A 21,386-nucleotide genomic window follows, 5' to 3' on the forward strand; every position below is an offset into this window, starting at 1 on the left:
ATGGTCTAATGGGTCAGGACCCCTGGGTTCTAATCCTAGCCAAAACACTACCCTGCTGTGTGAACTTGGACAAATCATTTCATGTTTCTGTTTTCCCTTTGCCAAGTCTATTTAGTTTAAGGTGACCAGATGTCCCAATTTTATAGGGACAGTCCCAATTTTATAGAGACTTTGTCTTAGTTAGGCACTATCACCCTCCACCTCATCCCATTTTTTCACACTTGCTATCTGGTCACCCTAATTTAGTTTGTAAACTTTTAGGGCAAAGACTATCTCTCACTAGGTAGTTGACCAGTGCCTACCATGCTGGGGCCTCCAGATGCTATTCTAATTCAAATAATTAATAAGAAGACACAACAGATAGGAAGCCTAAAGAAGAGAAAACAGTGACTTAGCTGGGATAACAAATCAATAAGTCACTAAGGATAGGTCTGCTGGTTCACCTCAGTCCTGACCTGTCATGCCTTTTGAAAGTTCAGACTTGGGTTTCTCCTGACCAGACAGTCAAATAAGCCAAATTGTGGTGAATTTTTGACCGACAATAGTGTGGAACTGAGGCAGGGCAGGGGTAAAACCCCTTGACTGTCCTGCTAAAATGCTGGCTAAGCCCTGCTTTCAGGCAGAGGGGGCAGAGGTGCAAAGCAGCCAGCAGAGAGCCCAGCTGTGGGCCCTAAGGAAGGCTGGCTCACTGCAATAGACTGAGCTAAGCAGTGACAGCTGGGCTGAAGGCTGGGAGGGCTATAAAAGCCCTGAACCAAATTCAGTCAGGAGGCTAGCCTGGGAGGGGACAGGAGGCTACAGTTCTGTCTCCTCACCACAGGAAGGGAGCCGCAAGGGCCAAGAGACCCTGGAACGGGTTGGAAAGGGGATAACTGTTGAGGGATAAAGGGGACTGCATGGTGGCACTGTAAAATAAAGCACAAGGGTGAAACACCAGAAGAAGGCATGCGGGTTCTTATTTTACCAGCCTAAGCACAGAGTGAGAAAGCAGAAACCTGTGCGGACCCTGTGACAGGAACCACTAGCTTTATATCCATTTGTGTATATGTAGGGTTTACAATTTGGTCTCCAGAGATGAACTGATATGTGCAGTTAATTCTGCTACCTAGACTAACACCCTTTATATTTTCTTTACAAGAGCATTGTCCAAACTGCATTAAGTTAGGTATTATTCACTCTACCATTGTAAATTGATATTGGCTGAAATTTGGCATACAGCCCAGGAATGACATGCCTATGAATATATTTTAATGGATCCATTTTTTAAAATATAGGTGTATTAAGAAAATGTTCCTTTTCTCCTTTATCGTGTATTTTAATAATTCAAAGAACTATACAAATGAAGTATTGAGACTCAACAGGAAGCTCATTATTCTGAATTCGACTACTATACTTTTAACCTCTTTCTAAAAGCTAAAAATTGCTTTTATGTGCTTTCATTTGAGACCCTTTTGATCTTAGTGTTCTCTTCTCCCCCCCCCTTCCCTTTTGGTCTTGCTGGCAGTGACAAAGTTTGCATGTCAGTTTAGCCCCTATCTGCATGTCAGCCAGGCAGAGACTAGGAGCACCATTTCAGATTGGGCAGGGGAGGGAGGGCAACTTTAACTGTGATTCCAGTGGCTACTTAGGCAACTGAAAACCCTAAGTTTTTTTTGCAAATGATAACTTAGAAATTAGCTGACAGGAGCACTGTATCTAATTTCTATATAAAGAAAGAAAATTAAATAAATATTAGACCTACTCAGTTCTAATACTAACATGTGGCTAGGTTTAACATTTTAATGTATATTCTTACTTTGTTACTAACTCTTGAATATATATGATATTCATAAAAATAATAGAGGTCTCCCTCATTCTCTACACCTAGCTATCCTAGTTAACTTATATAAATGTTGTTCCTAAACAATTACCATGAGGTGCTACAATTAAAATACAATTAGGCTATTACAATGTTAATGCTAGTGGGCAAGTTTCCCAATTAGATATTTTGTGTACCAAAATTCTTTTGTCTTGTCAATTAGAATAAGGTATAGAAAAGGGGAAAAAAGATTTGAAATTTTTCTGACCAGGATTTGAAATTGTGTTTTCAGGCAGTCTACTGGCTCCTAAGCACTGAGACTCAATTTGCCTATTAAACCATTGTAAATGAAGAAGAGTCTGCATACAAAAGTATTAGTCACCAATTCTAATTCAAAACTTAAGAATACTCTCCAAGGTGACCATAGATGGGAAAATATAGCAACAACTTAATCAGTTAGTTTCCATTTCAGTTGTGCTAGGTGGTAAGAGCACCTAGATCATAAAGATGCCTATACTTATTTGCTTGGAATAATAGCCAATATTCCAGATTTTCAGAACAAATATTTCGCCTCTCTTCTTATTCGTCATAACCACTTTGATCTTATCTCCCTATAGCACAGACTTCTTAATACAGTCTTGCAAAATTCTTCTTGTCCCTGGACCCAAATGAGTAGTTTCTCTGATGGCTGAATGAAGGTTTTAGCTTTTAATTAATATTATCCTCTTTGTAAAGACGGGTGAGTAGATTTTGTGCCTGTGCTAATATATATATTCATGAAAATTTGCAAGGCTATCTTGTGTAGTTGCACATATCCTTAAGTTCACTTTACCACACAGACAAGGTTAAACTGTCAGGATGCCTTAAGATGAAGAATTACATTCAATGAAAGGCTGCTAATATAATTTTCCACCAGTTGTCACTTGATAACAAGTATAACTACATCAAGTGCACATTTAAACTGCGTGTGATTGAAAGTATTCTGTGTAGTAATCCAGTGAAACAATATAGTACTAAAATGATTGAAAATGAAGGGTGTCACCCACCACTATGGTCTGGCTGCTTTATGCTGCTCTGGTACTGCAAAGCAGCTGTAAACCTGGATTAATTAGCTGACTAAACTCAGTTTAAAGCATCTACGCAATGGCAATGAAGCACAAGGCATCTGGAATTTGCTAGTGAACCTGGTTCTAAAGATATGGCTAAATATTAGGGAGGAATGAACCTCAGTCATAAAGCTGTGAAGGTCAGTTAAGATAAACTCAGAGAAGTCTGGTTGTTTATTCAAACTATATAAATCTGCTGAGTAAGCAAATATTGGGTGGTGAGCTCAAAAACAAGTTTTCTTGCAAGATTTCCAGTATTCCAATTTCTACTGAGACTGAAAATACAACAAGAAAAGCATTCTTTCTCATGGTATTTCAGTACTTCTGTTTCTGGTCTTGGAAACACAAAGACACACATTACTTAATCCCCTTCCAAAACTTAACTTTTTCAAATTTCAAAGCGGGGTGATAGAAAAATTGCTGACTTTCTCATTTTTACCATATCATTATAAAATAAATCAACTGGCATATAACTATTGTATTTACATTTCAGTGTATAGAGCAGTATAAACAAGTCACTGTCTGTATGAAATTTTAGTTTGTGCTGACTTGGCTAGTGCTTTTTATGTAGCCTGTTGTAAAACTAGACAAATATTTAGATGAGTTGATGTACCCCTTGGAAAACCTCTATGTACCCAAAAGGTATGCGTACCCTTGGTTGAGAACCACTGGTGTAATTCAACTCATTACAGTGATGGGGAGAATTGAAAAGTTTGGATTTAAATCTGGGTTTTGATTAGACTTTGTCTCCCTAAATTAGGGGATGCATGTATCAAGAACTAGTCTGAGTCCCTCTCAAACGCCAATATAATTAATGACAGTGGATAAGAACTAATTAAATTCCCTTTGATGGCAGATCCAAAGTCCACTGAATTCAATGTAAAATTTTCCATTGACTTCACAGAGCTTTGGAACAAGCCCCTGTGGTCCTATGGATTTTAAGTATGACTCATTCCCAGTGTATTTTATTTCAAAGCACTTTAACGAAGAAACAGTCATGTTTGGACTCAGAAAATAACTAAACATACTGCAAATACGTAAGATGCCATTCATAGCATTCTGCCCACCTAATGGCTCTTAGATTGACATGGATAATGTGTTTATTTAGTCAACGTAATGACAAGAAAGCCAAAAGGGAGGTTTAATTTGTAGGCCAAATTATGGTAATATATGCACATTATCATATTTTTGTTTGTGCAATATATTTGTGTCCTGTTTTCATTGTATAATTATGCTAAATAGAATGATTAGCTAAATGAGCCATCAAGGTACCCCAGGGTGTGCTACCACTTCTTGTGTTGCATTGCTTTTTACCATTGCTGATGTCGCAACACCTCAAAGCATTTAGCTAATTAAACAATGTTAAAATCAAGAAATTTTATACAACTACTTCAGTAAAATGCTTTAGTCATTAACAGTTTTATAGACACAATCTACATTATTCATCATCACTTCTTCTTCTCCTTCTTTTGTATGGCTGGTGTAAAGCAGCAACAACAATTTCACCCGAAGTTGATCGAGCCAAATGGCTACATCAGGAGTAGCAGAATTTATTGCATTAATGCCTCCTCAATAATTATAAATTGGGCAGTAGTTGGGGATATGTTCGATGGTCTGTCATGGGGAGCTATGCTTGCATGCCAAGAAGTCCTTGATTTTCCATTTGTGCATTAGATGACCGCATCTACCATGGTTGGTTTGGATTACTTTCAGAGTTGACCAAAATGATCATGGAATGTCGAACCCAGGAGCCTTCTGTGTGGGATCTGGCACAAGGTGCTTATTTTTAAAGTCTTGTTTAGTCTGATCTGCTTTCCAAGCCTGCTTCTGATCATAGCCTGATTGCATGAGGCTAAGCAAATGTTCCCAGAAAGGCTTGTGGGACTTAAGATGTTGGGGTAGGGATCAGGGGGAGTTTTCAAGGTCTTGGTGGATAGGAAGGCATCTGTTTTCCTGGATTCACTGACCTTTGTAGAGTGTTGCAGCAGTTCGGCATAACAATGTTAGATAGAACAGGTAGCCATAGTGATGGAGCCAACTGACTCTATTCAGCTGGGTGTAAATAAGTTGTGTGTGGCTGCATCTGGTGCACAATATTCTGGTGCACAATATACTGGTGCACAATATTCAGCTACTGAATATACAGGTGCTATTACAGATGTTTGCACAACTGATGCCGATGAACTCCAAGTTGTACCTAATAGTTTCTGGATTATGTTGGCTTTCTTTTTTATCTTTGCAGCTACCGTCTCAAGGTGATCATGGAAGGGGAGGGTGTGCTCGAGTTTCACTCCAAGGTATGTTGGAGTGTAATCATGTCACACATTTTTACCACAGAAAGCTACTTTCAGTGTGCTTTTGGCACTCCTATTATCAAGATGAAATGTGCTTACTATTGTTTTTCCAGGGTTTGGTGTTAGCCTCCATTTCCAGAAGTATTGTTCCATATTCTGGAGGTCCTCAGTTAATGTTTTCTCAATGTTATGGAGGTTTGGTGCTTGGATTGTCATGGCAAGATCATCTGCATATCCAAATTTTCGTGATCTAGTTGGAGGCATGTCACTATCACTATGTGACAGAATGCACCCCTATATTCATACCCTACACACTATTATAATAATCTTTGTACAAAATATGCCCTATAAGGTATAATTTGAAAACTAATAACTTACTGGTCAATAATATAATGGTGAAATGTATGTAGCAACATTATATATAAAGTTATGAATCCCCCCTAAATGATGTTGGTGGAACATTTCAAACCCACATAGCCCCAGTTAGGCAGAACTGGTCGAACAGATCTTAAACAAATGAATGTATGTTTATCTCAGTTTCCATAATTTTTAAACAGGGTCCTCAGACAGTGAGAGAGGGAGGACAGAAAACCAGGAAAATCTGCATTTCAGCAAACAGAGGTAAGAAGAAACATCATGGAACCTCTTTCACTATTATGATGAAAATAAATTTTGCTTTGAGTAACCTTTATGAAAATGCATCTCAAAGGAGGACTGGACTATAAAAGTGAGGGGGAAATCACCCCAGTTTCTCTCTCCCTATACATCTCTCTCTTTTTTCATCTAAGAAGACAAAAAGAAACAGCCTATGGACTTTTGGAGCAGAGCCTGATCTGAAATTTGGTCAACAATGTTATTGTAAGCCTGTGGTAAGAACTTTTAAGTCCAGCTTGTTAAGTTTAGAAAGCATTTTAATCTTTATTTTTCTTGTAACCATTTCTGACTTTAAAGTCTCATTACTTAAAATCTATCTCTTTGTAGTTAAATAAATGTGTTTTATTCCTTAATCAAAACTAATCCAGTGTTGTGAATTGTTTGAGTAACTTTATTTAAGGCAGCAGAGAGTTGTATATCGATCCCCTTAGAGGGGCAATGGACCTAATATAGCTGGATTATCCATGAGAGGGCTAGACAATGCAAAACACAATTTTTTGGGGGAAAATCTGGGATGGGAAGCATTGGAACCACCGTGCAAATAGTAACCAAGGCTGCTAGAAGCCAGGGTGTGGATGGATTTGCTAACAGGCTGCTGGGGTCAGAGCTGCTGAACCAGGGCTGCAGCCAGACACTCAGGGTGTGACCTGCATGCTGCTTGGCTGTTTGTGAGGAGCCCAGGTTGGAAGCTACTGAAGCGAAGCTTTGTGAGGCACCTGAAATTGTAAGGCAAGTGGTGACGCAACCCCTCACAGGTCTGGATTGCACACTGGAATGTCATACACTATCACAAAGTAAGAGACTCATAGAAAAGCTCTAGCTCAAAAGCTTGTTTCTCTCATCAACAGAAGTTGATGCAATAAAAGATATTACCTTTCCCACCTTGTCCCCCACAAAATAACATGGGCAGAGTTGTATTTTAATGAGGTTAATGTCTATTACTCCGCTTAATAGGCAGAAGCCAAACCCTAGGCAGCCAGTGAGACAGGGTGGGGACTGTGCCTCAAAAGCCACAAGATACCTTGGGACAGATCTCTTGGGCCTGCTCTGCAATTTTTTTTTTGTTGGCCAAATGAATAAAGTGCAATATACAATTTGGGGATATTCTGCTCTAAGTTTGTTCAAATTCAATAGCAGCCAAGAAACATACAGGGTAGGTAAGTTACATAAAGAAGAACTCAGCAGAAAACAGGAGGAAAGAGGGAGCAAAATTGAGCTGTTTGAATAATATACTGAGCTGTGCTGTGTAAGAGTCAAGATTAGAGGAAATGAAATGCCCTCCTGATCTTGAACATATAAGGTACATGGAGGATAATCATAAAGTGGTGATAGGACGACAGCAGATGTCCTTTCATAACAATGCAGGAACAGGAATTACAGATAAAAACAATATTCTAAGAAGGGAAAGATCGGAGGACAGTGATAGTATGTATCGTCCCCTTTGCTGATATATAAAGAAATGGAAAATAAGAAGCAATAGAAGCAGACCCACAAGTCAATAGATAAGTAGAACAAGAAGTAAAAGAATATTTCTGGAAGGAAAGCACTGGATAGGTTTTCCATTGAGACTGATATTACAATCTCTTTCTCCTACGATTAGAATTTAGTGTACAGTAACTCCTCACTTAATGTTGTAGTTATGTTCCTGAAAAATACAACTTTAAGTTGTTTAAGAGATTTTTATATTTTTATAAAGACATTATATACTGTACTGTGGTTGGGAAGTGCCATGGCTTACATCACACAGGCACAGCTCGCTGCAGGCAAGGATGCAAGGAAGCACCTTTGCAGCAGCAGCTTCCCGGGAGAAGAACAGGCACCGACTTTGCCAGGGGATGCTCCAGGCCCGCCTCTTCCCGTCCCCGCTCCACCTCGTCTCTGGATTACGCTGCATCCCCGCTCCATTCCCCCCGCCCCCGAAAGTCTTCAGTGCCCCCAAACAGCTTCCCCACTCCTCCCTCTCTCTCCCAGAAAGTCCTAAGCACCACCAAGGGAAGCATTGGGAGGGCAGGGGAGGAGGTGGAGAAGAGGAACTTGTGCAATGCTCCCTTGTAAAGTTGCTGCTCTTCCACAGAATCTTACAAGCAGCTGACAGAGCAGGCAGCCCAACGACGTTATAAGGGAGCATTGCACAACTTTAAATGAGCATGTTCCCTAATTGAGCAGTGACATTACTTTGAAACAACGTTAAGTGGGAGGATGTTAAGTAAGGAGTTACTGTACACATGCTTGGTTAATAAAATCAAATGTCCCTAAGGAATGCTGCACTCTAAAAATGGGGGCGGATCCTGATTTAGTGTAAATTGCCATAGTTCCACTGTGGAGCTATGGCAAATTACACTAGCTGAGGATCTGCCCCATTAACTCTAATGACTGGGAAGAGCTGAAAATAAATAATAACCACAGTTGCAGATCAAGATATCTTGCACCTTGGTATCAAGCTCTTGACTCTCCTGAAAGAGCCACCTTTTAATTCCCTTAACTAGAGCTGAATGAATCACTTATAACAAATGAAATGTGTGTGTGTGTGTGTGGGGATTGATTGTGGAAATCGCTAAATTTTCAAATGTACTTGTTTAAAATTATTCACAAAATCATCTCATTCAGCTATGTAATTCCTGGTCTGCAGATTATTCACTAACACCTTATTGGGAATAGTTACATATGGTACCTCTACACTACCCACCAGATTGATGGGTAGTGATCGATCTATCGGGGATTGATTTATTGTGTCTAATGTAGACGCAATAAAATTGATCCCCAATCGCTCTGCCATCAACTCCAGAACTCCACCGCAGCGAGATGCGGAAGCGGAGTCGACGGGGGAGCGGCAGCGGTCAACTCGCCGCCATCCTTATGGCCAGGTAAATTGACCTAAGATACTCCGACTTCAGCTACGCTATTCGCATAGCTGAAGTTGCGTATCTTAGGTCGACATCCCCCACCCCCACTGTAGACCTTAGTATTGCTTCTGTTCTGTGATTGGATAACTCCAGTATGTAACCAACACAGCAGAAAGTGAGCATAGAAATGCTGTGAATATGGGCTGTTCAAAAACAGCTTTTGAATATGAGCAAAAATTCACAGACAGTTTTATGAGCTAATTGCTCTGCTCACTTCAGAAAAGAACGACAACTAATTTTTGCCATCCTCAAATTTAATGAAAAATGCTTTCTAGGTCACTTATGTGTAAATTATCACTTTTTAAAAGATTGTTTTAAGGATTGAAAGCCAACTAAAGACATTCTAGGATAGCATAACCATATCTAACCACTATATTATAAATGTATTAGCCCAAAACATTACTAGTCCATAGTAGTACCACTGTCAGTAGACTAAAACAAAACTGCTTTGTGGTGCCATCTTGCAATGTTGAGTGTTCCACGTTAGAACCACACTTGCAGAACTTTCACAGTAACTCATCGTAAAATATCACAAAGGAGGTGGAGAGTCTGGCAATAGTCAATGTTAGCAGATACTGCAGCAAGAAGAGTCTCTTAAAGAAACGCGTAATAACATTTCTATCCTTCCACTTATCAAAAGTGACATGAATGAATTTGAAGACCTCTGCTACATGTATACAAAATGTTCTCTAAATTACTCACTGACATTCAACATAAGAGGCAGGATTTGAAATAAAATTGCACTCTTTAGAGTCAATAGTCTTGATGGACAAGCTACTGGAACAGGGACAGGAAAATTTTTGTCCCTGAGTGTGACATTTTGTGAATAGTCATTAAAAACCTCTTACATTTAATTAGATGCTTTTATCTCAAAAGCACTGTAAAAAGCTCTTAACAACTATAATCAGGGGAGAGGGAGGAGAATAGTTCTGGGTTTAGTCTAGCGCTGCAATGACGGCAGCCCTTGGAATCAGTAGATACTGAGCCCTGTCCTGTGTAAATCTGGCTCATGTTATGCAATATGACAGGGAATATAAACAAAAATCAGGCTCTTGATGAGCACTCTGCCATGTACTAACAGTGTGCAATGGAAATCAGAAGAAAACTGAACCAAAGGTTCACTGGGTGACATTCTGTGGGCTGTGTTATGATCGTAAAGGCCCCCTTCTGGCCTTAAGATTTATTAAATCTATGCATCTTTGGCAAATATGGGACACATAAAGCCAACCAATCCCTCTGACAAAAACTTAGTTTATTTCATACAGTCATCACAAAATGAGTCCATGTCTCAAAGCTATACTGCCATATCTATACCAGAAACAATATCAACCAGCTGAGTGTGAAATAGTGGAAAGGAAAGTTCCATGTATACATGGTTTGAAGAGCAAATACAAATCATCAAACAGATGTAGAACATAGGCATGTTAACATATCTAGGGTTAACTACAACCAAATGAGAGGATGTTGAGCACAACTGCTCTGAATATAGTTAGTGCTCAATTGTGCTTAACATTATGTTAATTACCAGAACTCCTCAAGGTAGTGTTCTAACCGTGTAATTTTACAGAGTAGATAAGCTCAGAGACAATTAACTCTGAAACACTTACAAATGAGGAAGCCAGGAAACTGGAACAGAGAGGAAGTACTAAAACAAGAATCCAAAACTACCACTTACCCCCATTACAAGTGGTAGATTTAATGCCAAAAGTGGCTGGCAAACCATCAGTGTACCAATACATTAGCCATACAAGCTCATACTTTACAACCAATATTGTTCCAAATTAATAGTATTTTGATTCAAGGCCTGTAGGCTCTGTCCCAAAAGTAAAATTTTTTAAGATATTTAAATTGTTTTTTATTTTACATATGACCAGGAACTTCATTGCCTAGAAATAGAAATGTATCTGTTTGGTATTGATTATGGCAAATAAATGTATCCTTCTCATTTGGAAATCTGGTATTCCCCCAGATTCACATCACACCATATTAACCTGAAATTACTTTAAGACTTCTTGCAGGTACCTTCTATTCCTATAGGAGAAAACATACAATCCCATAACAAGGATTACATTTTCAGGGCCAGTTTCAGATACTGAGGGCAGAGGGGAGATACTTCTTTAGGATCGCTAGTGAATTCAGTGGTGGCTAAATTAGCCCTGTGTAATGTATTTTACAAAATAAGCTGATGAGTAACTTTTTGAATCAGTTCTCTGATTTTCATTCATGAGTTCACTAGTTCTCAGGAGCCATCAATTATCAAATAGAAATGAGTGTACCTCACTACCAGTCAGGAGTGATATTATGTGAAATTTTCCTTACCCCGTTTTATTAAACAAACTACTGACTTCTCTTTCCATGTGTATTGATGTGCCACTGGATTTACTGATTCCATCACCTACATTAAGTCCTCAATTGGCACCTAATTTTCTAATATTAACAATGGTTGTGTGCGCATTTTTCTTCATTAGCAGAGGTATTGTACGATGGATATTTTTCATACACTAGAAATGAAATGGCTCCGAGCTTTACGGTGATAAGCAGAGCTTATTGAGGATTTTCTATGATGGATTGCTACCAACATAGTTAAAGTTGTGTTACAGATTTCAGTTTAACAGGAGATTTAAACCTTTATTTTATAAAAGTCTCATTGAAATGGCAAAAACCAACACATTGAATTTAAGCTTTTGAAAATTTCTATTTGAATTTTTCATGGTAGTTTGATGAAAAATGGATTAACACAAAAGTAAAATAAGAATTCAAAATGACCTTTGAGGCAATTTTTCACGGGTTCTCTCACTATTTTTGCACCCCTTTTGCAAGAATTCTAAAGCAGTCTGGCTGTGTCCTTTGTCCACATTATTGCTCCTCATGCAGTGCTTCGGAGAATATCAGATATACAGAGGTTAGTGACTTCAGCAGTGCTAAGGCAGAATTAGTTCCCCAATGCATGGAACGTGTGACAGTGAGATGTGCTGATCTGTTCATACAATTGTTATAAAAGCATATGAGGTCACTGTTTAGGTTTTATGTTAGAGTACAAGTTAGATGAAGTTGGGTACACATAAAACTTTAGAGTGATGGCATGTGTCATCAATAGTATTGTAGGCAACATGAAGGTGGAAAAGAATGAACATATCTTTCCCCTTAATTTGATTTCATGCTTTTAAAGTTTGAGGTGGAAGGGACGTGTTCTGATGCAACCTTACCTGCCACAAAACATGATTGGTTTGTTAATAGTACTAAATGTGGTTTTAACATTTTGGTTTATAAATCTACTTGCAGAACTTCTGCCATCATGTTTCATAAAGCAAAAGATAAGCATAGATTTGCAGTAGTATTCTAGATTGTAGCTCAGTCTTTGCACCTAGACAGGTGAGTAAGGGCTTGTCTACACTACACAGTTTTGTCAACAAAAGGCAGATTTTGCTGATATAACAGGGGAGGTGTACACATTACAAAGCTACTTTTGTCAGCAAAACTCTGCTGTTTTGACAACAAAATAAAACCACCTTGATGAGAGGCATAAAGCATTTTGCAGCGAAGTTAAACTGTCCAAATGTTAGTGTAGATGCTGCTGTTTGTTATATCACCATAACTGGCTCCCCCCGTATCCCACAATCCCAGCCTGACTGTCTGCTCAAAGTTTTGAACTCGGCTGCCCTGCATTCCAGCTACACAGGTATGTCAGAGCTCCGGAAAGTTCTGACAACTGAGCATGCTGCTTCACTCCAGCAGCAAACAGCAAATCATTAACTTGCAAATCCTGCTCTCCCCGGGCAATTGGAACACAGCAGCAGGCTGGCTGTTGCTGCGGGGGAAGGGGAGAATGGGGGATGAGACTACTGTGCTGTGCAGAGCGAGGGAGGGAGGTGGGGGCTGATGTTGGGGGTGTCCCCTTCCCCCTGCCTCAGGATTGATTGCTTCCAGCCAGGGGCGGCTCCAGACCCCAGCATGACAAGCGCGTGCTTGGGGCGGCATGCCGCGGGGGGTGCTCTGCCAGTCCCCGGGAGGGCGGCAGGCAGCTCCGGTGGACCTCCCGCGGGCGTGCCTGCGGAGGGTCCACTGGTCCCGCGGCTTCGGTGGAGCATCCACAGGGTCGCCTGCGGGAGGTCCACCAGAGCCGCGGGACCAGCGGACCCTCCGCAGGCACGTCTGCGGGAGGTCCACTGGAGTCGCGGTACCGGCGACCGGCAGAGCGCCCCCCCGCGGCATGCCGCCATGCTTGGGGCGGCGAAATCACTAGAGCCACCCCTGCTTCCAGCAGCTGTCTGAACTTACGAGACAGCATGCTGACACACTCATTCTCACCTAACACACACTCTGACTCTCTCTCCCCCCTCTCACACACATGTGTTCCATGTTACACACTCTCCTAACCATGGGATTGAGAAACCCGCATCATGTGACACTGAACCTGCCACATGAGGCATTGCAAACCCTTCCCAAAGCACCCTGTGGCCAGTTGTTCAGTGGGATAGCTACCCACAGTGCACTGCTCTCTGTGTCAATGTGTGGATGTGCTCTGCCGACACAAGGAGCATAGTGTGGACACGCAACAGTGGTTTAATTAAAGCAGCATAACTTTTGTCAACAAAACTCTGTAGTGTAGACATGGCCTAAGAGGGAGGAAAGCTTTCCCTATGTCCCCTGCATCAGCTACCTGGACATTGGGGCTGGGTATGTAGGCATAAGAGATGCTCTATATACACTTACTCCTTCCCTTCCTTTGGTATGTGGGCAGGGCGGGGAGGGGAAACACATCAACCATTTCAGTTGAGCCTGCATGCTAGGACTAGTAATTTACAGCTGACATAAGGTAAAATTACAACCCCCTGGGAGCAGGGAGGGAATTATAGCTCCCTAGGCTTCTCCTGAGATGGTGTGGAATGTAATATACTTTACTATGATCTGTGCCCTACTGACACAATTTATCTAGCCCAAAATGATTTTCCTATATGTTGATTTATTCCAAGAGCAACTAAGAAAGAGCTGTATGCATTCTTTTGTAAAATCCAACATGGAAACATTTCAGCTTTGACATGGAAATTCCTTGCAAATTCTCTTTGAAAAATTCTCTGATGGAAGAAAAACTCAGAATGTCAGAATTGCAAATGTGTTTGGAAAGAAAAAGATCTCAACCCCCTTTTCTCTTTATATTGCCTTTGCTATTACCACCCATTCCCACAGAATGTGCATTATAGTCAAATTCTACCCCCTTCTCTCTTCCTATTTCCATATCTAAATGGTAAGAAAAATCAGCCAGGAGAACTTCATCATGTCTCTCTTTGTCAGGTGTGCAGCAGTAGGTGACATATATTAATTCTCGGTCAATAATTCAACCCCCTCCAGTCAGTTTCCTGTTGCCAGGGGGATTGCATTGTACAAGAGTGTATAAGATTACCCACTTTTGAAGTGGTAATGGCAATTTTCAATAGTGAGATGTCTTGGAATAACTAAATGGAAATAGCTAAAACCTTGTGAACTCTCCCTGCATGTAACTGGATGAGGTTGTTTTTGTTTAATCTGAGGCCTAGCAAAAATGGACTAGATGGAAGATTAATTGATTCATTCTAACATAATATGTCCAGCACCTCTGAAAAACCAAGCTATCAGTGCCTCAATATGGGTACCCAAAACCTGAGAAAACAAAAATTTGTGGTCATCTTTCAAAATCCTACTTATCTAAGGTCACACAACAAATCAGGAGCAAAGATATGATTTGTACCCAAGAGTTCCTGACTCCCATCTTTGTTCAATCCACTAGATCAGTATTTCCCAAACTTGGGACGCCGCTTGTGCAGGGAAAGCCCCTGATGGGCTGGGCTGGTTTGTTTACCTGACGTGTCCGCAGGTTCGGCCGATCAGGACTCCCAGTGGCTGTGGTTCGCTGCTCCAGGCCAATGGGGGCTGCTGGAAGCAGCAGCCAGTACGTCCTTTGGCCCGCACCACTTCCAGCAGCTCCCATTGGCCAGTGGGAGCCGCGATTGGCCAGACCTGTGGACACGGCAGGTAAACAAACAGGCCCAGCCCACCAGAGGCTTTCCCTGCACAAGTGGCATCCCAATTTTGGAAAACACTGCACTAGAATATTCAGTCTCTCTCCTGTGTGTTCTCATAAGATTATACTAGGTGACTGGTAATGAGAAAATAATATACTCAAGACCAAATCCTAAACCGGTGCAAATCAATGTAGCTGCACTGAAGTCTATGGAACTGTGCCAATTTATGACAGCTGACAATCTGGACCTCTGATTATATTTTTCTGTCCATTAATATTTAGGAAGTCTTACCGAAACATACCCCTGCAGAAACATATCACTACACTGTATGTATCACTTATCAATTGTTTGATTTTATTATCCTAGGCTTTAATATTATTATAAAGTTGCAAATGACATCACAACGATCATACATTACTCATTTTATGCAAAGAATGTTTCAGCAGGCTATTCTTAATAACTAAACCTCTACCCCAATATAACGCTGTCTTCGGGAGCCAAAAAATCTTACTGCGTTATAGGTGAAACCACATTATATCGAACTTGCTTTGATCCACCAGAGTGTGCAGCCCCGCCCCCCCAGAGCACTGCTTTACCACGTTATATCCGAATTCGTGTTATATCGGGTTGTGTTATATCGGGGTAGAGGTGTACATGGAAAGTTGTTATTGTGATACGTTATTTGGGCTTAATGTTGTTATATATTAACAGTCTCTTAACTGTGTAACAGAGAGCAAGGAAATGTATTGGTTACATTTAGACCAATTGCTAAGCTATTTGAGAGATGGTTTCCTTCAGAATGCAGAGCATAAGTTCATGCTGGATGTATTTTGGTAAAGAAGAGTGGTCTCTAGAAACATGTATTCCCTCTTTGTTTTTATTTTTAACTTCGTTGCTATGATGCAGAATCCTAAAATGTTGTGGTTGTACAGGAAATTATTAATTTCCTCTGTCTGTTTTCATTTTTCATATAATCATTTTGTGCTTGCCATGGTCTGTTTCTTCCTTTACTTTCTCTCTTAGCTACTTTCCCTTCTGCAGGAAAAACAAGCCTGTTTATATAACATACCTCTGCTTCTTTCTCTGATTAACTCTACCCTCCTTACCTTACAGAATCTTCTTCCCTTGCCAGGGCCTGAGGCTGTCTTCTGCACACACTGTTTACACTCATTTTTCCTATTGACTTTCAGGTGTTTTTTTCCTTCTTCTTTTATTTTTTTTTAAGTCTTGTCGTACAGTGATCACATTGCTAAGGGACTTCATTCTCTAAAAACAAACCAACCAACTTGATGAATGCATTAATTCTAACAAACATAGGGATCTTCATTGGTACCTAGGCTTCCCACTCCAGGATTTCATCCTCCACCTCTTTTTTCACAAGGAAGTCAGAATCATAACCTTCTTTTCCTGGGACAAACAGGAACTTTGATCTCGACTTGCTATCCACCACTAATAGTGGAAGGGGAGAAATGATTTTGAACACATTACAAGCTCTTTGCTCACCTAAGGTCTTGCTCACTTGCCCAGATTCTTCAGGGAAGTCAATGAGAGTTGAGCATGCTAAGCACCTTGCAGGATTAGGCCCCAAACGCTGCATTTTCTGTCAGAAAGAAAGTCACTTTATAGGTTCCTTACTGCCATAAGGATTCACTGCAGAGATGTATAAAAATTACATCTGGATTCATGCAAGAGACTGATGAAAGATTTATTATTAGAGGTCAAGAAGAGAGAGAGAGAGAAATTACTAACAAAATATCTTCAAGTTGAAAATTATCTTTAAAGCATAGTTTGTGTGCATATGTTTTGAGGCTACATTTATTGAAGAAGCTCTAAGGTGAAATAAATGCTACCCTACGGACAGTTATACAGACAGATAATGGTGATCATCCTTTCATCTCCCAGCTAACTGATTATTATCTTTGAACTTGAAATAATTCAGTTAGCAAAGCCAAGTGGATACTTAGTGCCTCACTTCTTAGCACGTCTTTTGAAATAACTTCCTTCACCATGAATGAAAAGTCAGCATTGAAATGCAGAACCACTGCATTTAAAGGGGTGGGAGGAAAAAATCAGCATGCTCCTGGGCTTCTTTAAATCACTTCAGAACCATAATACATGTTATCTTTTCTAGCAGCCATGTACTAATGCAATGTGATTTTTCACTGTTGGGGTCTGATCCAAAGCCCACTAATGTAAATGGATTGGAAAGACTCCCATTGACTAGAAAAGGCTTTGGATCAAGTCCTTAGTCCACAGTTACTGGAAATGGAAGCCATTTTTCCCCCATACAGGAAACCATGGCAACAGCAAGTGATAACTCATCCTAGCCAATCAGAGTTTTACTGTATTTTTTTTCCAGTTTGCAAACAATAACACATCACCTCTGTACGAAGGGGGCTTAGTTTTCCACTGTGCCTGAAGACAGCAGACAAGGAACTGATTGTAGCTCCCTGATTCATAGCTGCCAGTATAAGTTAAAGCTTTAGTGGAACAACTCTGACTTAGGTCACTGGTGTAAAATCTTATACCAGCCAAAGATCAGGGCTCCCTGCCCTTCCTTGACATGGTCCTTTTCCCCATTACAGCAGGCAGGGGAGGTAGTGTTGGGTCAGGGTGGCAGTGTTGTTGTTGGATGTTGCTCCACCACCTCCACCAACTTTGCACCACTTGTCTACCAGTGGAGATTTCCCCTGCAACTGGGACAATCACCCACCATTTTAAGCTCACTTTGCACTGCATGACAGATGCAAGGTGAATTTGGCACACTGGAAAAATCTGGCCCAGATAAGTGAATGCACTCAAGGGTCCAATCCTCTGGGAGCGCTGAGAATTCCATAGCTCTTCAGATATTAGACTTTAAATTGATCATTGAGACAGCAATAAATATGGCTCATCTTGGGCAAATGCAATTTGAGGGAAGAATTCCACATTTTGGAGTGGGGAAAAGGAAATATTTCTTTGGAAGGTGGCTGATATTTCTTAACAACAGCTGTCTGAAGCTGCTCAGAGGTTTGGAATGCCAGAATTAGTCCCTGGGAGCTAGATGAATGGGCAGATAGCAAATGAGGTAATCAGAGATTAATTTAAATGTAACTTGTCATATGGTGATCACCATCAGGTATAGGGCCTGATTCATTGGTATGTTGGGGGAGCTTTACACTAGCCACTGGAGGATTTCTCCATGGTAGGGACATTCTTGAGGGACACTAAGCCATTGCAGGGACTCCTATACCAGCCTATGGGTGCTAGCGTGTGAGACAAGAGAAAAATAAGTCTTATAAAGATTTGATTCCAGCACATCCATTTTAAAATGTATCTAACTATATCCAAGATTTTTCCCCCAGCATAATTATTTTAGTGTGATAACTGAGAATGGCTGATAGTCTGCCTAAGGTGAAATTAAAAACTGTAGGATATCTATTCTCCTGTCTGACTGGAAGTGCTTATATTGTAGGGTTAGAGTGCTGATAATTATTCTACATTCTGATTAGTTTAGTCACTGACTTCACATTTCATTTCCATATTGTCCATTATATATTCCAAGACTGGTGTAGTATTGACGTCAGTGTTTTTCATGCTTGTGCTCTATGACTAGTGAGGTTTCTGTTTGATAAATGCATTATAAAATCTAATGGCAACGACTGACGATCATCGTAATTTTCTCAATATGGAATTTGTAGAAAACACTGTCAGTAAGTGTACATGGAGACTCCTCAGGGAGACAAGCTTACAGGTGCTAATTAAAAGCTAGTCAAGTATTAACATTAAAGGGGGGAGCTGGTAGCAACCCCTATATTTAGATTGCCCAACACTTCTCATTATAAAGGATTCTTGTAATCTTTTCTTTAAGATGCTCTCATGCCTTCTTTCTTTGCAGCAGAGCTGAAGGAATGCCCTCAGGCTATAGAGGTGATTTTTATTTGTCCCATGAAGCATTTGCTGAGATATAAACTATTAAAACTCTCCATTTCCCCCCTCTCACTTATATTCTTCAGGAAAATTTTAACAGCCTGCCAGCATACAAACTAAACACACCAGCATTCCAAGAGGCCTGGCTCACAAATTAGCTGTCAGCAGACGATGGTGTCACTACATTGGGAACAGCTGGGAGCTGACAGAGCATCTGTAAATTGTGAGGGAGTGGGGAGCCAGGCTGGGGATCCCTCTCCCTGGACCACACTTGACACCAGGCCAGGGTGGGAAAGTTTTTTGTTCAACACCTCACCCAAGTTCCATCCCCTGGAGTGGCTGAGAAAAATAAAGCCCAAGCAACACAGTAATGTGGTGCCTGCCAGAAGCTGGTGCTCAGGACAACCCCCTCTACTCTTCCACCCCTAAAACTGGCCCTACCCCCACCTCCCAAGGTGGGTATGAGGAGAATAGGGAGAGAGAAAGATACAAACCAGGCTCCTCTCAACCAGCATCCTGAACCTACACCTGGTCCTAGCAGTCTAGCCCCTTCCCTGGGGTCGCAGCGTTTTGCTGCCATGAGCTACTGTAGTCTTATAGCTCAGGTAGTAGTATTCTATGTTGCAGTGCTTCATGTTCAGGGTTCAGACCCCACTGATGATGATGCATAGTATCAGTGGTTATTATAATTGCACATAATAGAATTTTGTTTACCTTTTTCCTTAAAAAAAACCCCAACCCTAGGAAATTGCACATAAAAACATTAAAAGAATGTTATTGGATTGCAAAAATCAAGCCCATGAAGATCAGGAAGTGAAATATTTACAGTTGCTCAGCCAACTTTAATTCATATTCGAGTTTAATGTATGTGCATTTTTATACCAACTTTAACAGCAGAATCACTTACTATTTTTCTCACAGACCCCTGCCTCATTCAGAGCACAGAATGGAAGCAGAAGGGGAAGAATTAAGATTGTACAGGAATGAAACTGTTGACCTTAAAAACCTTCCATATTGTTTTTAAATGAAAGAGCCTGCATATTCAAGAACACAGGCTGCTGAAACCACATCATACTGATGCTCTGCATTTGGTTCTCATTGGATACAGAAGAAGAATCAAGATTTCCTTCCTCATCAAACTCTGCCATGAGATTGGCCCAAACTACCTGAGGGACTATTTCATTCTCTGAAGTCATGAGCTCCCACTGGGTGCAAAGTGCTCCACTGGAACCAAAGAACTGTCAATCTCAAGAGTTAGACTGTGTATACTGGACATAGGCAGAGCTTCCTTGGCAATTGGCCTGTATCTGTCGAACTCATTGCTGGAATATCTCTGAATCACTACAAATCTCACTGTCTTCAGATCAAAATGTCTTTTTCTTGCATTGTTTGTTTGTAAAACAATTATTTAGTAAATAAAATGTTTGGGTATTGAATACCAAAGCTTTGTGGATAGTTCAAGTCTTCATAAAAGCATTGTGTCATTTAGATCCACATATACCGGTAACTCAGACTTTCAAACTCTGCTTCTCTGCAATTGCTATGAAAATAAGGCCCAGAGTCTCAGATTAATTTTCTACCTGCTGTGCTACAATTAGTATCACCTCTAATAGCTTCAAAATGATAATCTGAAGCTGAACATCCAAATTGCAGTGCTTGTGTCACACTCTACAGCTTGTTGCTTGTTACTTTTGGCAGATCTATGAGCTAATGGAAGCAGATGCATACAGATTATATAGCGGTAACAGACCCTACATATGTAATTACTCCAAACGTTAATGTGATTTGCATCCACTTGGATTTTTACAAACAATGCCATATTTTGGGAGAAGGGGAGATTTCTAGATTTCTTATATTGTGCTTGTATACTGTTTGAAAGCAGAGAAAATTACACTCAAATTCAGTATAAATGATTCATTTCCACCAGTTATTAATCCAATATTATTAAATATAAAATTAACAGGAAAGAAGTCAAATGAAGTGGTCTCTTTTAGTTAGGCAGCTGATGCAGAAGAGTAAATCATGTTAATCTCTTGTCATGGACTGTCCTTGCTGTAATATGGACTGGTGAAATACAATGGTCCTGATTTTCATTTACTCAAACAGGGGTTGCTGCTTGTGTAGGGAAAGCCCCTGGCAGGCCGGGCCGGTGTGTTTACCTGCCCCGTCCACAGGTCCGGCCAATCGTGGCTCCCACTGGCCGCAGATCGCTGCTCTGGGCCAATGGGAGCTGCTGGAAGTGGAGGCACCACTTCCAGCAGCTCCCATTGGCTCGGAGCAGCAATCCACGGCCAGTGGGAGCTGCAATCAGCTGGACCTGCGGATGGGGCAGGCAAACACACCGGCCCGGCCTGCCAGGGGCTTTCCCTACACAAGCGGCAACCCCTGTGTCATAAACAGATAGTTAAGGGTTAAGGTCTCTTTTACCTGTAAGGGGTTAACATGCAGTACCTGAGGAACACCTGACCAGAGGACCAATCAGGGACAAGATAATTTCAAATCCCTGTGGAGGGAAGTTTTTTTTTTCTGTTCTTTGTTTTTAGAGAGTCTCTCTTGGGAGTTCAGAGAGTCCAGACATCTTAATCAAGTCCTCCCAGGTTTCTGCAATAAATTCTTATAATCAAGCTAGTGAGTATTAGCAAGGAACTAGTATTCTTATACTTTTATTTCTGTATTTGCAATTTTGTGTTTTGCTATAGAATTTCTTTAATCCTGTACTGTTA

General features: G+C 40.7%; 1 long non-coding RNA gene across 3 annotated transcripts; it reads left to right on the forward strand.

The window, feature by feature from the left end:
* Window positions 1-786: 786 nt before the first annotated feature.
* Window positions 787-20,194, forward strand: LOC120402069. 3 transcript variants are annotated; one of them, XR_005596945.1, is made up of 5 exons: window positions 787-856; window positions 2,416-2,537; window positions 5,147-5,201; window positions 5,756-5,819; window positions 19,585-20,194. It is a non-coding gene; the product is annotated as an uncharacterized LOC120402069 (long non-coding RNA). The 3 variants fall into 3 exon arrangements; XR_005596943.1 differs by having other exon boundaries at window positions 791-1,165; XR_005596944.1 differs by having other exon boundaries at window positions 791-979.
* The last annotated feature ends 1,192 nt before the right edge of the window (window positions 20,195-21,386 follow it).

Source organism: Mauremys reevesii, linkage group 3, assembly GCF_016161935.1.
Source record: "Mauremys reevesii isolate NIE-2019 linkage group 3, ASM1616193v1, whole genome shotgun sequence".
Taxonomy (NCBI): Eukaryota; Metazoa; Chordata; order Testudines; family Geoemydidae; genus Mauremys; species Mauremys reevesii.